The sequence below is a fragment of the Gossypium arboreum genome, chromosome 2 (assembly GCF_025698485.1).
Source record: "Gossypium arboreum isolate Shixiya-1 chromosome 2, ASM2569848v2, whole genome shotgun sequence".
Classification (NCBI taxonomy): Eukaryota; Viridiplantae; Streptophyta; class Magnoliopsida; order Malvales; family Malvaceae; genus Gossypium; species Gossypium arboreum.
In genome coordinates this window covers 62,995,136-63,016,546 of record NC_069071.1, presented here as the reverse complement: position 1 = coordinate 63,016,546, position 21,411 = coordinate 62,995,136, and the positions used below count along the sequence as shown (strand labels likewise).

Sequence of the window (21,411 nt, the reverse complement as noted above, 5' to 3'; positions counted from 1 at the left end):
TCTTCAATAATACCCCTAGGAAATCTTATAGTTTTATCTGCTAATTGAATGTTCATCCTAGTTTGTTTAGGTTTCCCAAGACCTAGTTGCTTAAACATTTTGTAAGGCATGACATTGATACTAGCCCCTAAATCAGCTAATGCATGACTTATATCTAAACTACCAATTAAGCAAGGAATTGTAAAACTCCCTGGATCTTTCAAACTGTGGGGTAGCTTATTCTATAGAATAGCTGAGCAGATTACGTTTAGCTCTACATGCGACGCTTCGTCCAACTTCTTCTTATTTACTAAAAGCTCTTTTAACAATTTCATTGCATTTGGCATCTACGACAGAGTTTCAATAAACGGTAAGTTAATATGTAATTTTTTCAAAAGTTTGAGGAATTTACCGAATTGTTCATCTGAGCGATCTTTCCTTGTCACGTTAGGGTATGTGACACGAGGTCTATATTCTTCATTCACTGTTTTGTTATGACTTACCTCACTTTTACCTCTGCTCACCACAGTTTCTTGCATCAATTCTGGCTCAGGCGCAATGAATCCTTCCTTATCTTGAGTACTAATTGTGTTGAGGTGTTCCCTTGGACTAGGTTCAGTATTACTTGGTAAGCTACCTGGTGGTCATTTGGAGATTAGTTTGGATAGCTGGCCTATCTGAGTTTCGAGCCTTTGGATCAATTCTTGTTTATTCTTATGTGCTGTCTCAATATTTTGGAAATGGGTTTCTGATACCGAGATGAATTTAGAGAGCATCTCTTCAAGGTTTGGTTTCTTCTCTTGTTGATAAGGTGGCTGTTGAAAACCCTAAGGATTTTGTGGCTTTTGATTCCCTTGACCACCCCAGGAGAAATTTGGGTGGTTCCTCCAACTTGTATTATAAGTATTACTGTATCGGTTATTTTAAGACCTAAAGTTATTGTTACCCATATAGTTTACTTGTTCCTCTTCGGTTGTAGGATTGAAGGATTGATATTCTATATGTACACCTCCTCCACTTGAGTCACACCTTATTACTGGATGTACTTGCGTAGAACTAAGTAAACCATCAATCTTTTTATTGAGAAGTTCTACCTGATTTGACAACATAGTAACTGAGTCGACGTTATAAACATCGTCTATTTTTTGTTGGCTTAGTCCTCATGACTTGCCACTAATAGTTATTCAGTGACATTTCTTCAATGAATTCATAAGCCTCTTCAGGTGTTTTGTTTTTGATGGTTCCTCCAGCAGCTGCGTCAATCATCTGTCTTGTCGAGGGATTCACACCATTGTAAAACGTTTGAACTTGCAGCGATTGAGGTAACCCATGGTGAGGGCACCTTCGCAATAGATCCTTGTATCTCTCCCATGCATCGTAAAGTGTTTCTAAGTCCATCTGTACAAAAGAAGAGATATCATTATGTAACTTAGCCGTTTTAGCCGACGGAAAATATATTAGTAGAAATTTTTTGGTCATTAGTTCCCAAGTAGTGATGGACCCTCATGGTAATGAGTTCAACCACTGTTTAGCTTTGTTTCTCAGTGAAAAAGGGAATAACCAAAGGCGAATGGCATCATCAGAAATGCCATTAATTTTGAAAGTGTCGCAAAACTCCAGAAAATTCACCAAGTGAGCGTTGAGATTCTCATCCTGCAAACCATCAAACTGAACAAACTGCTGTATCATCTGAATTGTGTTAAATTTCAGTTCGAAATTATTCGCAGCAATAGCAGGTCTAACTATACTTGACTCAGATCCTGTTAAAGAAGGTTTAGCATAGTCATACATAGTACGTGGAGCAGGATTTTGATTAGCCGCAATTACAGGAGGTAGCTGATTGTCTTGGTTTTTAACCATCTCTTCGGTTGGGGGTTAAGTATCGTCTTCTTACTCGTTCTCTGTGTATCTTAAGCTTCGCCTTATTTCTCTTTGGTTTCTACGAACTGTGCGATCAATTTCTTGGTCAAAAAGTAATGGTCCCAATGGGTTTCTTCTAGTCATAAATTATAAAAACTTGTCAAGAGAAAGAAAAAGTAAATTAATTAGTAATAATAATATTATTATTAAATTAAATTAAATTGCAAGAAAAATAAATGGCTAAAGTAATAAAAATTAAGTGTTTCTAATATTTTAGTTCCCCGGCAACGGCACCAAAAACTTGATAGCGAGGTTTTATGATAGGTTTTAAATATTTATAATTACTCGTTCTTTAACTAACTATTATCGTGATGTAGGCAAGTGTACCTATCGAATAGTAGTATAGTTTTAGCAAGACCGAATTGTCGAACCCAAAGGAATTAAAAGTATTAGTAATAACTGTCCTTTTATTATCTAGCCTAAGAATAAAGAGGTTTTGTTTTAATTAACTAATTATCTAAACTAAGAACTGACAGAGAAACGAATTGGGGAATTTCTTTTGGGAAAAATTGATTGACTTAAGACAATATCTAAGGAAAAATCCACCTAGACTTTACTTGTTATTCTGGCTCTGAATCAAACTATTTATTCATTCAACTTGTTCCGTAGAGATCCCTAAGTTATGTTATTATCCCTATTCAAGACTAATAATGTCTAATCCCTAGATTGAATAACCGAGACTTTTCTCTAATTAACACTCTAGGGTTGCATTAACTCGATCTATGGATCCCCTTATTAGGTTTCACCCTAATCCGGCAAAATCTTGTCACCCTATTTCTAGGCACGCAATCAACTCCGCTTAGTTATGACAAAAGTACTCTTAGACAGGGTCTATTCCTCCTCTGAATAAGAGCATGTCTTGAATCAGTACCCTAGGATATCAAAACAAGAATTAAGAACACATAATTAAAAACCAGTTAAATATTTATCATACGATTCAGAAAATAATAACAAGATTCGTCTTAGGTTTCATTCCCCTTAGGTATTTAGGGGTTTTAGTTCATAACTAAATAAGAAAACATCTCAGAAGAATAAAGAATACAAAACATTAAGAAAACTCAAAACTCCTGAAGGGAAATTGAGGAGAGATCTTCAGTCTTGATGATGAATCCGGCTTCTAAGATGGATCAATCAGCTTCCTTGGAATAATTCCTTACCCCCTATTCTCCGTCTCCTTTTTCTCTTTTTCTAGGGTGTATTTATAGGATTTGGAATGTCTATGAGCCCTCAAAAGTGGCCTTTTTTGAATTGGACTTAACTTGGGCTCGGCAAGGACACGCCCGTGCGTGTTTACTTCAGGCCATGTTCGAGCCTTTTAGAATGGCACGGGCGTGTGCTATACCCGTGTGAGTCGTGCTTTGATTCTGCCAGATTGACACGAGTATGTGGCCTGCCCGTGTGAGGAAGTCGAGGCCGTGTTAAGTTCGTACTTTGGCACATTTTCTCTGCTAGTGGCCCGTTTCTCGTTCCTTTCGCTCTCCTATGCTCTCTTAAGTATAAAATATGAAATTAAAGCATTCAGAGCATCGAATTCACCAATTCTAATGGACAATCATCCGTTAAATGCATTAAACATGGGGTAAAAATATGTATAATTTACGGTTTATCAGAGGGTGAGAAATGTGGCTTCAACCAAGCCTATTTTCACTCCACACGGTCGAGCACACGGGCATGTGGCTTGACCATGTGTGACACATGGCCTTGGTACACGGTCGTGTGTCCCCTAGGGTAGCCCTTCGAATTAAGTTAGTATACCCTACAGGTTTGATACGGCCTAGACACACAGGCGTGTCTACTGGCCGTGTGTGACAGACGGGCTTGCACATGGGCGTGTGGTCGGCCGTGTGACCCAAGTCAGTAACTCCTTCAGTTTTTCCATGGCCATGACACACGGGCATGTCTCCGGCCGTATGGTGCAAGTCAATATGTATACTCTATTTTCACATGGCCTATTCACACAAGTGTGTGACCCTTGAATGCTTGAAAGTTTTATAAGTTTCCCAAAGTTTCCAAATGTTTTTGGTTTAGTCCCGAACCACTTCTAAGCATGTTCTAAGGCCTTGAAGAGCCTCGTAAGGGACAATATGATTGTGTTCTGCATAATTATGACTATGAATGTTTAAAGTATATAATATTGATGTGATTTGATCGGTAATGCCTTATAACCCTATTCCAATGACGGATACAGGTTAGGGGTGCTACAATTATTGGTGTCAGAGCTACGATTTAGTCAATTCTAGAACTAACGTAGCATGTAAGAGTTTAGCTCTACATGCCATATATATACTCTGCGATAGTGTGATGATTCCTAACAGTTTAAATTATGCTTTCATATAGTAATGGATCTCGAATGAGCAATAGTTGATGATATGGAAAGTAATGCACCCACTCCCGCTCAAGGGGCAGCGTCGGCTGATTCTAGGCCGATTTCGAGTTGTCACTAGGGAGAGGCTAAGCAAAATTTTTTCCAGATAATGAGTGAGTGGTTCATGGAGTTCGTTCGAACAAATTCGGCTGCTCAACGACCTCCACCCCCACCTATTCCTCAACAAACCCCTATAGTTCCTCAAGGTATTGATCTTCTGTGATTAAAAAACCACCTGTTGATAAGATTTGAAAGATGGGGCTAAAGAGTTCTGGGCAACTATTGATGATGATGCTAAGAGAGCTGAGTTTTGGCTCGAGAATACGATCTGAGTGTTCAACAAATGTACTCCTGATGAATGTATCAAATGTGAGGTATCTTTACCTAGAGATAATGCATTACATTGGTGGAAAACGTTGATATCTGTGGTTCCTAGAGAATAGGTCACTTAGGAGTTCTTTCAATCTGAGTTTTGAAAGAAGTACATAAGTCAATGATTTCTCGATCAGAAACAAAAAGAGTTTCTAGAATTGAAATGAGGCCAGATGACTGTCACTGAGTATGAAAGAGAATTCGCACGTTTAAGAAAATATGCTCCAGAGTATATGTCTATTGAGGAGATCATGTGTAAACGATTCGTTGACGGGTTGAATAAAGATATAAAATTATTAGTCGGGATTCTTAAATTGAAGGAATTTGTCGTTCTGGTTGAAAGGGCTTGTAAAGCCAAGGATCTCAGCAAAGAAAAGAGAAAAGTAGACTCAGAAGCTAGAGACTCAAGAAAAAGATGGATGAGTAAGCCGTATCAATCTTCATCGAAGAAATTTTGAGACTTTTTTAATCGTTCTAATGTATAAATGGGACATTCAAACAGAGAACGTGAAAGGCAATATTTGAGCTTTAAAGCTCCAGCTATCTTAATAGCTAGTGTGGGGAGTGCAAAACCAAATCGACCTGAGTGTAGACAGTGTGGAAAATGACATTTTGGTGATTGTAGATTTAATGATCGGGCTTGTTTTAAATGTGGATCGCTAGATCATTTTATCATAGATTGCCCAGAGTTAGCCGAAAAAGATAGTGCTCAAAGTATGAAGCCGAATAATACTGCAATTAGAGGGAGACCATCCCATAAAACAGGAAATGTGTGTGGTGTCATAGAGTGAAAAAGGACTCTACTATGAGGTTTGAAGCTAGAGCACCTGCACGAGCCTACGCTATTCGCGCCCACAAAGAAGTGTCATCTCCAGATGTTATTACAGGTACTTTTACTCTCTATGATACTAACGTTATTGCATTGATAGATCCAGGATCAACTCATTCGTATATATGTGTGAATTTAGTATCCAGTAAAACTTTGCCTGTAGAGTCTGCTAAATTTGTAATTAGAGTAGCGAACCCCTTAGGCAAGTATGTGCTAGTTGACAAAGTGTGCAAGAACTATCCGTTGATGATTCGAGATTTCTGCTTTTTGACCTATCTGATGTTGTTACCATTTGATGAATTTGATATAATTTTGTGTATGGATTGGCTAATGCTACATGATGCTATAGTAAACTGTTAATGAAAGACGATTGATCTGAGATGTCAGAATAGTGAGATTATCCAGTTTAAGTCAAATGATTTGAATGGTTTACCAGCAGTAATTTCATCGATGTTAAATTAGAAATATGTGAGAAAGGGTTGCGAAGCTTATCTTGCTTATGTGCTTGATACGAAAGTGACTGAAAAGAAGATCAAATTAGTGCCAGTTGTGTGTGAATACCCGGATGTGTTTCCTGAAGAGTTACCAGGTTTACCACCGATCCGAGAGGTTGAGTTTGGCATTGAGTTAGTGCCGAGAACAACACCGATATCAATAGCTCCGTAAGAATTAAAAGCTCATTTGCAAGAATTAACCGACAGACGGTTTGCAAGAACGAGTTTCTCGCCCTAGGGTGCTGCTGTATTGTTTGTGGAAAAGAAAGATGGCATGATGAGAATGTGTATAGACTATCGACAATGCAACAAAGTGACAATCAAGAATAAGTATCCTCTACCTAGAATAGATGATTTGTTTGATCAATTGAAAGGGGCTACAGTGTTTTCGAAAATAGATTTGAGATCAGGCTATTACCGGTTGCGAGTTAAAGACTCTGATGTGCCAAAAACTACATTCAGAATGAGGTATGGTCACTATGAATTTCTTGTTATGTTTTGGACTAACAAATGCACCTGCTGTCTTTATGGACTTAATAAATCTGAATTTCAGACCATACTTAGATCGATTTGTTGTTGTATTTATTGACGACATATTGATATATTCATGAGATGAAACTGAGCATGCCGAGCATTTAACAATTGTATTGCAGACTTTGCGTGATAAGCAGTTATATGCAAAGTTTAGTAAATTTGAATTGTGGTTACACAAGGTTGGTTTTCTGGGGCATATTGTGTCAGCATCGGGTATTCGAGTTGATCCGAGCAAGATTTCTACAATAATGGATTGGAAGCCGTTGAGAAATGTATCTAAAGTCCGTAGTTTCCTGGGACTCATTGACTATTATAGGCGATTTGTGAAAGGCTTTTCGATGATTGCGACTCCGTTGATGAGATTGCTTCAGAAAAATGTAAAGTTTGAATGGTCTGATAAATGTTAAAAAAGTTTTGATCAGTTGAAAGCTCTTTTGACTGAAGCTCCAGTGTTAGTATAGCCAGAATTGGGTAAAGAATTTGTGATCTAGGGTGATACATTGTTCAATGGTCTGGGCTACGTTTTCATGCAAGAAGACAAGTCATAGCTTATGCCTCGAGACAGTTGAAGTCGCATAAAAAGAATTACCTGACGCATGATTTAAATTTAGCAGTCATTGTGTTTGTGTTGAAGATTTGGCGTCATTATTCTTTCGGTGAGAAATGCCACGTTTATTCAGATCACAAGAGTTTGAAATATCTGATGACTCAAAAAGATTTAAATTTACGACAACAGAGATGGCTAGAATTCCTAAAAGATTACGAGCTAGTGATTGACTACCATCCAATAAAAACAAATGTTGATGCTGATAAATTAAGCCAGAATTTTTTTTTTCTCTTCGTGCAATGAATACTCAGTTGGCTCTATCTGACGACAGCTCGGTTGTAGCTAAGTTGAAAGCAAGACCGTTGTTTTTACAGTAGATTTTCAAAGCTCAGAAAGTCGATAATAGAATGTTAGCAAAACGAGCTCAATGTGATTCGAACCTTGATTCAGAATCTCAAGTTGACGCTGATGATTGTTTAAGATTCAGAGGCCGAATATGTGTTCCGAGAAATTCAGAGTTGATTGAAATGATTTTGAATGAAGCACATAGTAGTCATTTATCTATTCATCTAGGAAGCACGAAAATGTATAATGATTTGAAACAGCTTTTTTGGTGGCATGGTATGAAACATGATATTTCAGAGTTCGTTTCTAAATGTCTGATTTGTCAGCAAGTTAAAGCTGAGCATCAGGTACCATCAAGTTTATTACAGTCTATCATGATTCCTGAGTGGAAATGGAACAGAGTAACTATGAATTTTATTTTAGGTTTACCCCTATCTCCGAGAAAGAAAGATGCAATCTGGGTTGTTGTTGATCGATTGACGAAATCAACATATTTCATTCTGGTACATACGAATTTCTCACTTGATAAGTTAGCTAAGTTATATATCTTTGAGGTAGTGAGATTACACGGAGTACTGATTTCTATTATTTTAGATAGAGATCTGAGGTTCACTTCACGATTTTGGAAGAAATTACAAGAAGCTTTAGGTACAAAGTTGTATTTCAGTATGGCATTTCACCCTCAAACAGATGGTCAATCTGAGTGAGTTATTCAGGTACTCGAGGATATGTTGTGTTGTTGAATTCTTAAGTTCGAAGGTACGTAGGAAAAGTATTTATAGTTAATAAAATTTGCTTATAACAATAGTTTCCAATAAAGTATTAAAATGGCACCGTACGAAGCTCTATACAGTCGTAAATGCCAAACACTGTTGTACTGGATAGAGCTTAGTGAGAATAAGATTCACGGGGTTGATCTAATTAGAAAGACAGAAGAAAAAGTGAAAGTAATACGATATAGTTTGCAAGCAGCCTCAGATCAACAGAAATATTACGCAGTCTTGAAACAGAAAGATATTGAATTTTAGATCGGGGATAGAGTGTTTTTGAATGTGTCACCATGGAAAAAGATATTGCGGTTTGGATGGAAAGGGAAATTAAGTTCGTGATTCATTGGACCGTACGAGATTATCGAGCGAGTTGGACCAGTTGCTTATCGGCTAGCATTGTCGTCTGAGTTAGAAAAGTTTCATAACGTGTTTCATGTATCGATGCTTCAACGATACCAATCTGACCCTTCACATGTTATTTCCCTGATCGAGGTTGAAATTCAGTCTGATATGTTGTATGCTAAAGAACCGATTCGAATCCTAGCTCGTGAAATAAAAGAGTTGAGAAATAAAAAAATAGCATTAGTGAAAGTATTATGGCATCGACACGAGGTTGAAGAAGCTACGTGGGAACCTGAGGATGCTATGAGAAAGCAATATCCAAACCTATTCATTGGTAAGATTTTCGGGGACAAAAATCCCTAAGGGGAGAGAGTTGTAATAGCCTAATTTTAGCTAAATCAGAAAAGTGGTTTTGAAACCACAAATCTGAGGTCGTAGAATTATTTTAATATTATTTTATGTGTTTATAGTATGATAGCATGTATGTGTGAAACTTTCATGATTTAATTTTATTGATTAGAGTTTGATTTAATAAAAGGACTAAATAGCGTAAAATGTAAAAGTTGCATTCTTACTTGTTTAAAGTGCCTAATTGCGATGGTTTATTAAATGAAAGGTCCTTATCTTGATATTAGACCATTGATAGTGGAATTTGACATAAATGGCCATTAAATGAACATTTTTAAATGGTTTTTATTAAAGGTTAAAATGGTATTTGGTTAATTAATGTTATATTAAATAAAACCAAGTGAAATTATCATCATCTTTAGTTCATCCTAGCTAAAATTAAAAGAGAAAGAAGCCAAGGGTGTTGTTTTAGGGTTCGACCTTTCAAGCTTTGATTTCGGTACATTCTTTGCTCTATTTTTGATAATTTTTATGTTTTTGTGATCGTTGCTTTGAGTATTAGCTAGCTCGTGCCTTAATTTTTGAGTTTTTTGGTGATTTTGTAAAATGCCATTGATGAATTCATGAGTTATGTGATAGTTGATGATGAAAGATGGATATTTATTGATAGATTATCATGTTTTGTAAAGTGATTTTTGGTAAAAATGCATATTTGGGATTAAATTGAGAAATGTGTAAATTTAGGGGTTGAAATGTGAATTAAATGAAAATAATGGGCTGCTTGGAGCACTATGATAATTCGGCCAAGCATGGGTTAAATTGAATTTTGTGAATTTTTTGTATTTGTGTAATAAGGACTAAATTGAATAAATGTGAAACTTTAGGGGCTAAACTGCAAAAATGCTCAAATGTGTGTTTGAGGACTGAATTGAATGAGTTAGTGATTAAATGGATTAATTTTGAATATATATATAGATTAAGAACGAAAGAAATCAGATTTAGATCGGGGGAAATCGAAAGTTGTCGAATAGTCGATCCAGTCCGTTTATCCCGAATACGAGGTAAGGTCATTTGCAAATAAATACCTTTAAATTGATTTATAAATGTTTAATTATCATTGAATTGCTATGAATATTGAACGAGCAAATAAAAGCAAGAATCTACTAAGTTACCATATCCAAAAGTCTCATACGAACCTTAGGAATAGTATAGGATACAAATGTCATGACATTAGGTTTCCGAGATGTGATTACATGTAAGACCATGTCTGGGACATTGGCATTGTATTGTGATTACGTGTAAGACCATGTCTGGGACATTGGCATCGTTATTCAATTTCGTGTAAGACCCTGTATGGGACAGTGGCATCGATATGAGATAACATGTAAGACTATATATGGGATATGGCATTGTACGAGCTATATGTGATTGCCGAGTATCTTTAACGATTTCGAATGGTTCAACGGGCAAAGTCAAGTTGAGAAATAATGTGTGGACGAGTTAAGTGATACAGGAACGTACAAGATTCATACGAGTATTGAAAAGGGAAGTATTTGATGAAATTACATTTGAATTTTAATAAGCATTCATTAAGAAAGGTTTGTGTATTTATATGTGTTTACTCATACTTTGTCTATTGATGGAAATGATGTTGATTCATGTGGTAATTTATTTGTGTATGGCTTACCAAGCTTTTAAAGCTTACTTTGTGTATTTTTTCCATGATTTATAGATAATCGAAGCTAGCTCAGACTCAAGGACCATCGGGAACATCGTCACACTATCGATCATCTTGTTGGTACTTTTGAAGCTTTGTATATATGGTATATGGCATGTATAGGCTAGTGTCATCTTGGTATGTTTTGAGTTATGATATTAGCCATGAGATTTGGCTTGTAAATGTTGGTATGTATTTGGCCATATAAGTTGGCTTAATTCATAAGTTTGACAAGTGATTTATGATGTATACAATGACTTTTGTTTTGGCAAGATTAATATGGATTCATGTATTTGCTAGATGAGTAATTGATTTGGTTAATTATTAAAGATGTATCATGACTGAGAAATGGTATGTTGTGAATTGGTTTATTGATGATGAAATGGTATATTATGAGGCATAAAATAGTTTATAAAAGGGTGAGAAATGTGGCTTCAACCAAGCCTATTTTCACTCCACATGGCTAGGCACACGGGCATGTGGCTTGACCGTGTGTGACACATGGCCTAGGTACACGCGCATGACACACGGGCTGGGACATGGGCATGTGGCCGGCCATGTGACCAAAGTCAATAACCCCTCTAGTTTTTCCACGGCCATGGCGCATAGGCGTGTCTCTAGCCATGTGGTGCAAGTCAGTATGTCTGGCCTATTTTCACACGGCCTGTGACATGAGCGTGTCTGGTGGCCGTGTGAGGCACACGGGCTGTTCACACAGGCGTGTGACCCTTGAATGCTTGAAGATTTTATAAGTTTTGTAAATGTTATCGGTTTAGTCCCGAACCACTTCTAAGCATGTTCTAAGGCCTTTAAGAGCCTCGTAAGGGACAATATGATTATGTTTTGCATAATTATGACTATGAACGTTTAAATATGTAATATTGATGTGATTTGATCAGTAATGCCTCGTAACCCTATTTCGATGACGGATATGGGTTAGGGGTGTTACAACCTTTAATGTCACGGTACAACCTGAGGATGTCATGAAACACCCCTGAAAACATCCTGAAAATGGAGAATACTACCCTTGATGTCACAACACTAGACTTGGTGTATCACAACATCACCTCTGTACAGGAAATAATTACAAGCAATGGCCATTTTGGTCCACACAATCAAATGTAAGCACGAAGACGGTAGTTGACCTAGGGTTAAAGACAATGGCCACCCTAATGTCTGAAAATAGGCTCATTTAACACATGTCAGAGATAGCTTTCATATTGTATAATTTTCTTCTTAGATTTCGTCTTTAGTCTTTTTCTCTTCTTAGGCTTTAGGTTTATTTCAATTTTTGTTATTTTCTTTTGTGGAAGAAATTAGATTTGTCCATTTGATCAAACTTTGTGAGGATTCTACATTACATTTAATACAAATTAGGCTTCTTCTAAACTTTATACTATTGAATTATTATTCATGTCTACTCTTTCTATCAAGTTTATATTCCTCCTGTAGGGGATTAGTGAGTGGAGGTATGATTAATTAAATATTTTGTAAGGTTCTTTTAGCAAATCAATTGTTCAAGAAAGGAAGAACTTAAACCCTAGGTCTGACAACCCTAAAGTCATTAAGGTGGGAATTAACCCAAATTTAGTATGGTCTATACATGAGCACCTTAACCCTGAACTAGTCTGGACTATGAGGTCGAGAGATAAGTAGTTCTTGCTGACTCATTATTTTAGTGGAAGATCAGAAGATCTTGCTAAGATATCGACTAGTTGATTGAACAAGAAAACTTAAGTAACAATTAGTTATAATTACTAAAGGAAGATAATCACCCATATTCAGATTTGATATATTTTATTATTTGATTTCTCATGATTTATTCTTTTCTTTCTTTTATTATTATTAGTAAAGATCACAAAAACCTTTCTTTTTATTTTATCGTAATATAATTCATCTAAACAACTAATTAGATCTATGTATGCTTTGGTTAGAATTAATTTAGTGCTAAACCTCCCTTGGGTACGATCCTCGGAGTACTCATCTACTCCGTTGTAACTATAATACAACCTAACCCGTATACTTCCAGATATCGCCTTTTCATATACTTGCAAATACATTCGGAGACGGTCAAACGACTCTAATGTAAAGAATGAAACTCTAGCTAAGTGCTCGCTAGAGTCAGGTTAAAGAACAAGGATCAATGAGATGATTAATGAAATTTTTGAGATGCGTTTTATAAATGTGATTCAGGTAAATAGGACTTGACTCACTAAGTTCTTAAGAACTTTCCTCTGTGTATTTTGTTACAGGTAAGCTTAATTGAGCCTACGTTAGGAGGGACAATGCCAGGGCTATGCCGATGTAGTGGCGAGATGGGCAATTATGTATACAGAGCGAGCAAGGTTGGCGTGATAGAGACTGATGGGTAATAAAGCAAACAAGCTATGGGGTTCATTATAAACCCTTGCATTGAATATAGAACATGATAGTAATGCACTTGCAGCTAAAAATGTCAACTAGAGGCAAAGTAGGTAGAACCTTGTAACTAATTGATGTTATTTAATCCATAAAAATGTTTTTAATTATCCACAGTACCTTACATTGTAAATCAGTTGATAAAGTGTTGTAATTATGATGGAAAGTTAAAACTATGTATGTGTAATTAAATGCAAGTCTGTAATAGAGTGGTAACACTCGAGATTCGAGTCCAGCAAATTAGATTGGGTCGAGGACGTTACAGATACTGCCAAGTTGATATTAATAACTAACTCTATAGGACTCCTTTTTTTAGGGGTATGTACTACTATTTCTGAAGAAAAGAAAAATGTTAGCAAATTAAAATAAATAAATGAAAAAAATAAAAGAAATTAAAGATCATATCTATAATTTAAAAAATTTTCCTAATTATTTTATTAGATGCAAAAATTAAAATTAATTTAGTAACATTGTCTCCTCGGTAATGGTGTCAACAACTTGACCACCTCCTGACGTGTTAACTTCGAGAGTATGAATACTGGTACAAAATATATGGAATTGAGGCGGTGTCTGCAAGTATATGGGCCATGTAACATCCCAAAATAGGGCCTAGTCGGAACAGTGGTTTTGAGACCACAAATTTGACTTTGAAATATTTATTTTATCATTACTATGAGGTCTAGAATATGAAAATATGCATGTGTTAAAGTTTCATGAGGAAATTCTATGAGTAAGGTGTCCAATTGGTAAATAAGGACCAAATTGAATAAATTGCAAAACTTGGATTCTAGAAGCAATTTGTATGAAATTGCTTTAGATTATTAATTAGAAGATCTTAAAGAGCAATTTTCCCAATTTCTAAGTTTTTGGACAAAAATGGGCATGTATGGATAAAATTTTAAAGAAAGGGCTTAAGGGCATTTTGGTCATTTGGCTAATTAATGAAATAAAATGGAAAAATGAAGCCAAAAATCAGCCACTCTTCTCCCTCATCCAGCTGAATTTCTCAAGCTTTCCATAGCTAGGGTTTTCAACATTTTCAAGCTCAATAGTAAGTGCTCCCAAGCCCCGTTTTTAATGTTCTTCGCATTTTTGAAATCCTGGTAGCTTACTCTCTCTATTTCTACCCATATTTTGAGTTAGGGTTCATGTTTTTAAAGTGACCCATGTGTGACATGTTTATTCTTTGATGTTTTATGGAGGAATATGAAAGTTGTATGTGTGTTGAACATCTTTTTCTAGGTAATTTTCATGAAAAACCCCTAAAAGGACCTTTTTGCAAAAGGTGTAAAATATGTGGTAAAAATGTGAAATAATGGAGAAATGTAGGCTGCCATAAGAGGAAAGAACAATCAGCTAGGCTTGGGTAAGGTAGAAATTGCATGCATTTTATTATACGAACCTAGGGACTAAATCGTAAAAATATGAAAGGTTAGGGGCAAAATGGTCATTTTGTATAGGGGTGAAATTTAGGCTCAAAAAGAATAATGTGAGGTATTGATGATTCATTTTTATTGTTATAGACCCTGAGGAGCAAATTCCAAAGGTCTATCGAGAAAAACGAAAGGTTTCAGAATAACGGAAATGCAAAACTGAGACGAATACTAGGTAAGTTCGAAAAACTTTAAGTAAACTATTAATATGCCTAATTATGTGTGTTATGAATGCATGATATATAGTTATAAGGATAGCATGAAAATCCATGAAATATGTCAATAATAATGATATGATAATAATGTCCCGGTTGAAGTAAAAAGGGAAATTCGATGGATAAACCATGACTTACATGACTTGAGATCCTGCATGTGTTGTAGAAAAGGATTCAGCCTGGACGGGTAATCCATTGATCTCAAATGTAGAAAGGATCTAGCCAAGACAGGTGTTCCTTGAGTGATCGAGCCTCCCGAAGAATATGTGTGCATTGTGGATTTAGCCCGGATGGGTAATCCGATTAGGGTCTGAATTTAGCCTGGACTGGTAATTCAGATCTGAGCTCATTGAGGGTTTTTTTCGCTATAAGGGATTTAGCCTAGACTAGTATCTCGACATCACCTTATGAGTTTACATTACGGGGGCCTAGACTGGTAATCCCTCCACAAGATGTGAGCTTCGCGGGAGTGCATACATGAGATGATCGCTCTTATGACTTGACGGTAAATGGATAATCCATCGAGATTTTTCGAGTAACTCAATGGGATTAATATGTGATACAAAAATGAAAACGTTGAATGATGAGCTCATCTTAGATAAGTTATATGGTGTGATGTTATGTGACTAACTTGTTGATGGAGTGCATGTGATAGGGAAACCATTCCATACTTGTTGGTTTATTTGCCTAATATGGTTGCATGCTAAACAAATTGGTAAGCTTATTTTCTAGTTATTTGGGCTTACTAAGCATGTAAATGCTTACCCTTTCTTTTCCATGTCTTACAGAGGGAGCATATATGTGTTCTGAGATAGAGGTAGCAATGGCTACATATGTGACACCACGTGTGCAAGGTTTGCCGAGTACCCGATATTATTATTTCGAGTGGTTCATTGGGTATGTCAACGATGAAATAAGTATGAAATTATTACGAGATGGTAAAAGTATGTACATAAAGTTTATGATTATTAAATTCATGAAATGATGATTTCAAGGAAGTTTGTGATTGAATGAAATATGGTCATGAGATTATGGTAAATTGCATCATCTTATATTATATTACTTGAATGTTAAATGAATGATAAGATTCACTTATTTCTTTCATACGATCTTACTAAGCTATGTAGCTTACTCTGATTTATTTTCCCATGTTTTGTAGTGTTACCAAGCTAGCTCGGATTGGACATCGTCAGAGATCACATCACACTATCAAACTGTCATTTTGGGTATCGATGATTTTAAACATTTTAAGTATGGCATGTTTAGGAACTTGGTCATTTTGGTATATGTTTCATTATGAATTTGGCCAAATGTGTTGGCTTATATTTGGCATGTAATTGGCTTATTTTGGCTAAAATGGTTGTAAGCCTATTTATATTAGTATATGAGCCAATGCATTTTGTTTATGTGTTTTATAATGGTTCACTATATGCTTATTTATGGCTATATAGCTTTGTGGTTAAATGATCGATTTTGGTTCATTGGTATACTAGAAGACCTATATGATACAATGCATATTAATGGTAGCCATATTAAAGCTTGTAGAATGTGAGTTTTGTATGATTTGGTTTGGTAAAATATCATGTTGTAAGTATGTTAGGTGTAGAAATGACATGTTTTAGCCTTGATTATGGATGTTTTGGTTGTCTAAGTATGCTATGATTTGTGCCATCTGATGTTGTGTATGTGTGTGCAAATTAAGGTGGCAAATTGGCTTGGTAGATAGCCTTTATTTTTATCCACACGGGTAGACACACGGACTTGTGTTTAGGCTGTGTGTCACATGGGCATGTGTTTCGGCCTTGTGTCCCCTACATCTAAATTTTGAGAAACAAAATGCTCAGAATTGAGCACACGGGCTGAGACATGGGCATGTGTCTCAGTCGTCTGAGGGATACCGCCCCGGACATGGGCGTGTGTCTTGGCCGAGTGAAGTCTGCACCTAATTTATGGAAATTAATTAACCACATGGCCTAGCACAAGGGCGTGTGGCCGTGTAACTTCAATTTGTGCATGCCTTATAAAATAGAGAGTTACACGGGTTAGGGACATGGGCGTGTGTAACCACACGGCTTGCCCATACGGCCGTGTCCCAAACCACCCGGACGTGTGACCCCTGTACATGGCAAAAATCTTCTAAGTTTTGTAAAAATTTCCTAAGTTCTCAGTTTAATCCCAAACCACTTTCATCGCATGTCTTGGGCCTCGTAGGCCTGTATTAGAAACTTTATGACTGAAAGTAAATGGTTTTAATTTGATTGAAATTGTATGATTGTTTGCGATGTAAGTCTGGTAACGCCTCGTAACCCTGTTCCTGCATCGAATACGGGTGAGGGTTGTTACAAAACACTTACGAGCTAGTGTTGTTTTGGTTCGGACAATCAAAAGTTAAATACAAGAGCGTCAGCTAACCTAGGGTTGAGGACAACGACAACCCTAACTATATAAATATGTTCTTAAACTGTAACATCTAGAAATAGGGTCTAGTCAGAATAGTGGTTTTGGGACCACAAATGTGACAGCCCAAAATTGACCCTAGTCGGAAGGTGGTCTCGGAACCACAAAACCGAGGCATAAAAATAATTAAAAATTTATTTTGATGCCTATAATATGTGTGTGCTCATGTATGACATTTTATGATGATTGATTTAGTGTTATAAGGGTGAATTCCACAAGAAAGGACTTAGTAATGAACTTTGAAAGTATGATAGGAAATGTGTGATGACTAATTAAAGCATGCATGCAAAATAATGGACTTGCATGTCAAATTCCCCTTTATAGGTGGTGGCCGGCCATGACAAGGAGGATGGGCTAAACATGTCATGAAACATGTTTTGTTGGTGCATTAGGGTGAAATAATAAACAAAGGTGTATGGGTGATAAAAAATGAAAAAAATGTGTGTGAGTGTGGTAATCCCCCCATTGCCGTGAGTTGTAGAGAAGGAAAGAAAAAATTTTGTTCATCCTTTCTTTGAGCCAAAACTAAGGAAGAAGGAGGATTTTTGCTTCTTGCTTGGTTTGGAAGAGATCTAGAAGGAGATTTGGCTAAGTTTGCATCAAGATTAAGGTATGTATGAGGTTGTGTTAGGAGTTTCATGCATGTTTTGGTTGCTAACTTGATGTGCATGTTAGCCATGGCTCAAATCTTTGTTAAGCCATGGAAATGGTATTTGGCCAAAGTTGTTATGGTGATAAAGCCATTGCATGCTAAGTGTGAAGCTTGATGATGATGCATGCAATGATGGATTGTCTACTCTTCAGTAAGATTTTGAGCTTTCTTTTGTTTTATCATGATTGAAGTTGAAAAGGAGCATGATTGTCATATTCGCCATGATGCATTCATGAGCATGGTTCATGCTTCTTGCATGTTAGTTAAAATTTGTGTTTTGGATGGCTATGGACACCTTGAAATTCGCCATGCTCATATATGTATATATATGTTTGCACATGATGTTTTGGTTATGAAGGAAGTGATAAATAAGTTTGTTTAAAGAAGAAGATGTTGAAGAATAATTGTGAAATTGTAAGCACATTCGGCCTAGCACACATATGAGTGCTTGATGCTATATTGTAAGTTTTGAGCTACAATATGCAAAGCATTAACTAGTAAAATGCATGCTATTTTGTGTGGTATTAAGTGCATAATTGGCCTCAACATGGACAAGTATATTCGGCCTTGGGTAGCCTATTGAAGGCCTTAGCTTTTCCTTGATGCTCGAATAAATTGTATTGAATTGCTTGATGTAGTATAAAATGTGCATGACCATTGTGTATTCAAGCTAAAGGGTGGCCATATGACCATTTAAATTCCTTGTCATATTCGCCATAAGCTAGCACAATGAGGTTTTGATAAATTGAATTTGTTTGAATTAGCTCAAGAGCTAAGAGGGCCACAATTGGACAAGGGAAGGAAAAAGTGATCGAATAGCCGTAAAAGCCGTTCGACAACATCCGAGGTAAGTCCTCAAGAAGTGACCTTACTTGAATTATGTGGAATGAAATATGGATGTATGGATTATTGATTTATGTGTGTATGAGTATTCGAATGATACCGGGCTAAGTCCCGAAGGCGATTATGTTAGTGATTATAATTGTGTTTGAGCCTTAGTAACGAAAATAAATATGTATGTCCAATGATTATTGATGTATGTGTGCATGAGAAATTGATTGATATCGGGCTAAGCCCAAGACAATTATGCTGGAAATTATAACCGGTTAAGACCGAAGGCAATTGTGCTAGTGGCTACATCCGGGCTAAGACCAAGGCATTCGTGTGAGTCATTCTATCCGGGCTAAGGCCGAAGGCATTTAATGCAAATCGTGATATCCGGGTTAAGTCCGTAGGCCTTGGTGCGGGTTACCATAACCGGCTATGTCCCAAGGCGATTGATCGAGTAGCGACATCTGGTTAAACTCGAAGGTATGTGATTTGAAAATTATAAGCTTGCTGGAAAATTTCAGCTAATGCACTTGTGAAATTTCCCAATGACAAGGTAAGTGCGGTGTGTGCTTTGCGCTAGGAGTAAGCGTGTGAATATCCGCTCCTATGATGGAACGAGTTATCGGCCTTAATGAAGCCGTTATTTGTGTATGAACATAAGAGTTGGGATGGTGAAGTAAGTATGATTATGTGAATGTGCATTAATGAAATGATGCATTTAACTATGTGAATGTATTGCTGTAATTAGAGTTGATTATATTCCTTGAGACTTACTAAGCATAAAAATGCTTACTCATTGCTTTGGCTCTCGTTTTCTAGATTTCGCCGATAGCAATCGGATTCGGGATCGTTGAAGTCGAAGTCATCCACACTATCAAGCCCCATTTGGTATAAATTCTTGGTTGAACTTGAAATGGCATGTATAGGACTACCCTTGTTGGTTTAAATATGTTATGATGTATATGTGTACGGCCATGCGAAAATGGCTCGTAATAGTGAAGTATCAACTTAAACTATTTGCGGTTTGTATATATATATATGGTGTCATGATGTGACTATGAATTGGAAATGGGAATGTTGGTCACATGATCAGCCATTGGCATGGTTAAAATGATCATATGTGGACCTATGTAAGGCAAGACTAGTTGGTTCATGGAGACTACAAAATAGGTAAGACCTACCTTAAAACAGATGCTGCCAGCTGCAGTAACGTGAATGTGAAAAATCACCAAAATTTGTAGGAATGGTATTAAATAGTGAATCAGCTATTTAAATGAACATTGATGAGTCTATTTTCATATGGAAGAAACGAAATGGTCATAGGAGTTACATGTTAAGAGATATTAAAGCTATTGTGAGACAGGGCCAGAACGGTTTCTGGGTTCCCTGTCGCAACTTTAAAAATTTACTATAAATTATCCAGAAATAATTAGGAGACATACCTTATATGTAAAGATTCCATATTGAGTCTATTTTCATTAGAAACAAACGGCACCAGCATTAAAGACCTGTACAGAGAGATATTCAAGTTATACCGCGCGAAGGTCAGAGCAGTCGATCCCTGTAACATGGGTGACTTTAACTAATAAACTGTACCAATTGGCCCGACCAAAAATTCTAGAAATAAATACATGGATGGATATATGAGTCTAAATTCAGGGAAAATTTACGAAACCAGTTTCCGAGTTTTGAAACTCGAGATATGATTTTTACAACGACAGTGACGCAGTTTTTCTAGCCTGACTGGAAATGTCCAATGGATGGGCAAAACAAGTGAACTTGGCTTGCTAACCCCTCGTGTCCGACACCGGCGATGGTCTCGTGTTCGGGGTGTTACAATTTTATTGGTATCAGAGCCACGGTTTAGTCGATTCTAGGACTACCGTGAGGTGTTTGGGGTCTAGCTATACATGCCATTAAATGATGAATCGATAGTGTGGTGATTTCGACAATTTGACTTTGAGTTTGTTTATAGCAATGGATCCCGATCCCAATCGAGCAATAGCTAATGATGTGGAGAGTGTGGCGCTGCTCCGCACAAGGGACAGCGCCGCGGACTCTCAACCTATGGCCAGCAATCCGAATGATGAGGCTAGGCAAGCCTTTTATAGTGTGATGAACGAATGGTTTAATCAATACATTCGAACTAACACGGCTGTCCCACAACCTCCATTCCCGACAAATGCAACCGCCGCACCTACAATACCTCCGGTAACTGACCAAATAAGGTCAAGTAAGCCCCCAATCGATAGGATTCGAAAACATGGGGCCACTGAATTTAAAGCTACGGATGATGATGATGCCGACGAGCTGAATTTTGGTTGGACAACACTATCCGGTGCTCGATGAGCTATCTTGTACACCGATGAGTGCTTAAAGTGTACCATCTCCTTGCTACGTGATTCCACCTACTATTGGTGGAGTACTCGACTTGTGGTACCTAGAGAGCAAGTGACTTGGGAATTCTTTCAAACCAAGTTCGAAAAAAAAAGTATATCGATCGAGATTCATTGACCAAAAGCGAAGGGAATTTCTTGATCTTAAGCAAGGTTCTATGTCGGTTACCGACTATGAACGAAAATTTGTGAGGCTTATACGTCTGAGAATGCATTTCGTCCAAGCTATTATATGTAAACGCCGAGGATGGGCTGAATGATGATATAAGGATGTTCGTTGGCATTCTCGAAATCGAGAGATCGTAGTACTTGTTGAGCGAGCTTGTAAAGTCGAAGAGCTTAGAAAGGAGAAACAAAAGGCGATGTGGGAACCTGGAGAATTCGAAAGAGGTCCTCGGAAAGTCTCTTCAACAGCAATCAAGAGATTTCGAGATGATGTGAACCGGT

The 21,411-nt window shown here is 37.0% G+C and overlaps 1 non-coding gene across 1 annotated transcript; it reads left to right on the top strand.

Moving 5' to 3' along the window:
* Positions 1 to 1,303: 1,303 nt before the first annotated feature.
* On the top strand, positions 1,304 to 1,409 carry LOC128289863 (small nucleolar RNA R71). Its single transcript, XR_008279505.1, has one exon. It is a non-coding gene; the product is annotated as a small nucleolar RNA R71 (small nucleolar RNA).
* Positions 1,410 to 21,411: the final 20,002 nt, after the last annotated feature.